Here is a 5099-nt window from a genome sequence, read left to right as displayed (position 1 = left end):
AGTTACTAATCTTTCGTGTAAAGCTACCAAAAATTTTGTTCTGTTTCCCTCCTTTACACATTACACCTTGATAACCCTTCCCATATTTAAGTATAACTTTTTGAATCCTGCTTTGTCTTTCTCAAGAGTCAAAGAAAACAAAATTTTACCTGCTTAGTAGTGAATCAGAAATTGTGTCCTCAATCCTCAAAAGATGGAAAACACTCCAATTTCTTTGTATCATTAATTTAACTATGGACCTCAAATTTATGATATTAATAAAAGCTGTCTTACAACTCCTCTTTGCTTTGCATTCTCCTATGGATTCCACATAGGACTTCCCTGGTGGCTCAGATGGTAAAGCGTCTGCCTACAATGCAGGAGACCCAGGTTCGATCCCTGGGTCGGGAAGATCCCCTGGAGAAGGAAATGGCAGCCCACTCCAGTATTCTTGCCTGGAAAATCCCATGGATGGAGGAGCCCCATTGGCTACTGTCCATGGGGTCGCAAAGAGTCGGACACGACTGAGCGACTTCACTATCACTATCACTATGGATTCCACATAATATATCAAGTTTCAGAATAAGTTTCGTTTTGCAGAACATTCTAACCAACCAGAGCATCTGGATTCCAGGACTCCTCTGGCTCATTTTGTTACTTTGCACAATCATAGAACTGAATGGTCATTGACATTTAAAGTAGGAAACGGGTCTATGAATGATTATTTTATGTCTTACTGGACTTTCTCAGGAAGGTCCTTTGTTAGAGCACATATGAGGTACAGGAATGCGTCAGGAGCTCATATGAGGTACACAATTGTTGACTGCACTATTCTAAGACACTAGGTGTCAAAGTGCTTTGTGAAAATTAGAAACAGGATGATTTTTCTTTAGTAATACATAAAAACTACTTTTTTTCAAGCTGCTGTCTGAAATTTCACATTTAGCATTTCTTTGGCAATGTAAACAATTTTGTTTGTGTTACATGAGACCTGAATCTAGTTCAAACTTGTTCACAATTCTATCACTACTGTCTACCCAGGGATAAATTTGGAAATTGATATTAATTTATATTACTATATTGACAAGTTTCTCAGACATTTATACATTTTTGTGAGTTGGTTTTGCCCAGTATTTTTTTTTTCTTGAAAACTTTTTTTTTTTTTTTGCTAGAGAATGAAAAATTTACAATCACAGGAGAATGAAGAAGATCCTTCAGCTTGTACCTGGCACTTATACACACACACACACACACACACACACACACACCCCCCACAGGAAGAAAAAAACTCCAGCAGCCTTGTAAGTACATCGTCTACTTGGGGATTTTATAGGAGATACATATGTGGTAGTGCTCCAACTAATAGAATTCTAGGAAAAATGAGAGACATTGAGGCTCATGAAATGTTTGATCATGTTTGGCCTGCCCTGCTCCCTCTTGCCATGTTATACGTACAGAAGTAGATTTCAAGATAAAGACCTAAAGCCCAGAGGCTAATGTGGATATAGTTGTGACTCAACTCTGGCCAATTTAGCTATATTTATGATGGATCAAGCATCCTTTCAAGAGAGACTCTGGTTACAAAGACATAGTTTTGTTTATAATGACTGTTTTCAGAGAATGAATGATTATACGCTTGAGGTACAATGTCCTGGAAAATTTTCTCTGCTCAGTGAAGTGTGCTTAATATAGCAAATACATCTTGATTTTTCTCTATTCAAAAAAAAAAAAAAAAATTCAAGGGACTTTTAAAGAGTGTAAATCAGGCAGACTGAATGAAACATGAAGAGATCAATCCTTCTTAACCTGCCGTTACCCTGATTCCCTAGTGGGAAAGGTAGATGGTGGTGTCTCCTTGATGTTCACCAGCTCTCACCCCAGTTCCCTCTCAGCCTCAGCACTTTAAAGACCAGAGATGCCACAGATTTATCTTTGCCTTTCCATTTTGACAAATGTATTTCTCCTTTTTCACACTGACACCTTCCTTAACTGATCCCTTTTTCTCTTTTCAAACTGACCGCCTGCATACTTTTAGTTCTTTTTTTTTTTAATACTTTCAGTTCTGTTCAGTCGCTCAGTCGTGTCCAACTCTTTGCGACCCCATGAACTGCAGCACGCCAGCCCCCCTGTCCATCACCATCTCCCAGAGTTCACTCAAACTCACATCCATCAAGTCGGTGATGCCATCCAGCCGTCTCACCCTCTGTCCCACCCCTTCTCCTCCTGCCCCCAATCCCTCCCAGCATCAGAGTCTTTTCCAATGAGTCAGCTCTTCGCATGAGGTGGCCAAAGTACTGGAGTTTCACCTTCAGCATCATTCCTTCCAAAGAAATCCCAGGGCTGATCTCCTTTAGAATGGACTGGTTGGATCTCCTTGCAGTCTAAGGGATGCTCAAGATTGAGTCTTCTCCAACACCACAGTTCAAAAGCATCAATTCTTCAGCGCTCAGCTTTCTTCACAGTCCAACTTTCACATCCATGCATGACCACTGGAAAACCATAGTCTTGACTAGACAGAACTTTGTTGGCAAAGTAATGTCTCTGCTTTTCAATATGCTATCTAGGTTGGTCATACTTTTCTTCCAAGGAGTAAGTGTCTTTAATTTCATGGCTGCAATCACCATCTGCAGTGATTTTGGAGCCTAAAAAAATAAAGTCTGACACTGTTTCCACTGTTTCCCCATCTATTTCCCATAAAGTGATGGGACCAGATGCCGTGATCTTTGTTTTCTGAATGTTGAGCTTTAAGCCAACTTTTTTGCTCTCCTCTTTCACTTTCATCAAGAGGCTTTTTAATTCCTCTTCACTTTCTGCCATAAGGGTGGTGTCATCTGCATATCTAAGGTTATTGATATTTTTCCCAGCAATCTTGATTCCAGCTTGTGTTTCTTCCAATCCAGCGTTTCTCATGATGTACTCTGCATATAAGTTAAATAAGCAGGGTGACAATACACAGCCTTGATGTACTCCTTTTCATATTTGGAACCAGTCTATTGTTCAATGTCCAGTTCTAAGTGTTGCTTCCTGACCTGCATCTAGGTTTCTCAAGAGGCAAGTCAGATGGTCTGGTATTCCCATCTCTTTCTGAATTTTCCACAGTTGATTGTGATTCACACAGTCAAAGGCTTTGGCATAGTCAATACAGCAGAAATATCTAAAATGTACACTATACACTGTCCCACTTCCCTATTTTAAATAAACAGATATGTAAATAAATACCTTTCAGTGAAGCCCCTCAAGAGCAGGACAAAGGCTGAGCTGATACAGGCAGCACATGGCCACAGCATTTTCTTTCCATCACCACCTCTGGTTCACTGAATATGACAGTGCTGTTGAAGGATGAGTAGTCCATGTGCCATGCTAGCTCAAGGCTCTACAGTGGTTCTTACAGTTGGTTGACTTTCTGAGTTTGGAGGGGGCTGGGATAAGCCATACATATATAACCAGGAGGAGGAGGAGACTCTGCTGGTGAGACTGGGTTTGGTAACTAAAACTAGTGACAGGAGGGTTTGTTTGTTTGTTTGTTTGTTTTTTCAGCATCTCTGGAACTGTGTATACTTCTGTCAAAATAAATGACCTCTGAACCCCCATCGTCTTGACTCTTTCTCCAAAATCTACACCTAACAAAATGATGGAGAGAAGGTGCTTCACTTAGGTTCAAGAATCTCCTTTCCCATTTCTCTTTGGGTACAGGCTTTGGGTTCAGACCTTGAGTGGTGAAAACCCATACTTCCTGCATGTTTGGGTGAGTGGCTAGAATATGAATCTGAAATAGAATCTGAAAGATCTCTTCTTGTAGAGAAGAAGGTACATTAGCATCGGTTTTCTCATCTTAACAAATAAATAGCTAAATGTATGACAATTTAGTTTTGCCATTCCTTCCACATCATGTGTCTTCACTTTAGAGTAAGCTTCCTGGTAGAGAGGACTTAACTGGTTCTATAAAAATTTTCATTATTCATTTATTTGAAACAATTGCTAAATAATTATGGTATGTGGTGGTTTAGTCACTTAGCAATGTCCAACTCTTTGTGACCCCATGGACTCTAGCCTTCCAGGCTCCCCTGTCCACGGGATTTTCCAGGTAAGAATATTGGAGTGGGTTTCCATTTCCTACTCCAGGGAGTCTTCCCAGCGCAAGGACTGAACCAGCATCTCTTGCCTTACTGGTGGTCTTCAGCATTGCATGTGGATTCTTTACCACTAAGCCACCAGGAAAGCCCTACTAAATAATTAAAATGTACCAAAAATTATAAAGGAAGAATCAAGTAAATCCATGGGTTCACCTATGTTACCCTCTAGGATTAGCCAGCCACTTACAAAGAAAATGACTATATGGATGAACTGGGAAAGGGTAATCCACACTAACCTTTCTATCAGTCCTACCTTACTTATCAGTCAAAGGTAGAAAATGTCCACAAAATTTATCTAAGATGTTAGATAAAAATAGTGATGTTACTTTTGCACATTGTTTACACTATTCTGGCAAGAGTGAAATATGCATGCAAGCCACAAGCCTCAAAATAGAAATTGTATAATTTTGGTGAGTCTGTGTACTACTTAATGTTCATTTTTTCACTTGACACCATTCTTGTTCAATATAAATATGAATATAAAGCAAATTTATATCAATTCTTTTAAAAGTTTAAGTGTAAATGACTAAAGTAGCTAATGAAATGAAGTGCCATGACTAACAAAGAGAAATGGTGCAGAAAAAAAGGGGGAGGGAGAAGTTTTACTTCTTAGCACCATTTCCTCTTTCTGAACAAAGGCCCCACATTTTAATTTTGTGTTGAGTCTCACAAATTATGGAGCTGACATTGCCTCGAGTCTCTCCTTGGGAGGCAAGTTCAGATTTGTTTTAAAGACAGAGAATTAAGTATAATTTCCAAGTATATTGAAAATATGTAATATGGACTATAGCAATAGAAAATACTAGCCTGAAGCTATAAACAAACAGAGTACTGGCTACCATGTGTATTTCTTGTTGAATTCATTTACTATTTGGATAATGTAAAATTGACCTTGTCAGCCAAGTAGAATTAGGAATTTTGATTATCTAAATTTAATGATGAGTTTAATTATTCAAATGATGCTAAGAATATGTAACTGTAAAATTC

General features: G+C 38.9%; 1 non-coding gene across 1 annotated transcript; it reads left to right on the top strand.

Annotated features, from left to right (window-relative positions):
• The first annotated feature begins 318 nt into the window (after nt 1-318).
• Nucleotides 319-390, top strand: TRNAC-ACA (transfer RNA cysteine (anticodon ACA)). Its single transcript has one exon. It is a non-coding gene; the product is annotated as a tRNA-Cys (tRNA).
• Nucleotides 391-5099: the final 4709 nt, after the last annotated feature.

The sequence above is a fragment of the Budorcas taxicolor genome, chromosome 22, assembly GCF_023091745.1.
Source record: "Budorcas taxicolor isolate Tak-1 chromosome 22, Takin1.1, whole genome shotgun sequence".
In the NCBI taxonomy this organism is placed as follows: domain Eukaryota; kingdom Metazoa; phylum Chordata; class Mammalia; order Artiodactyla; family Bovidae; genus Budorcas; species Budorcas taxicolor.
The sequence above is the reverse complement of the archived record's forward strand: the minus strand, read 5'-3'. Positions and strand labels throughout refer to the sequence as shown.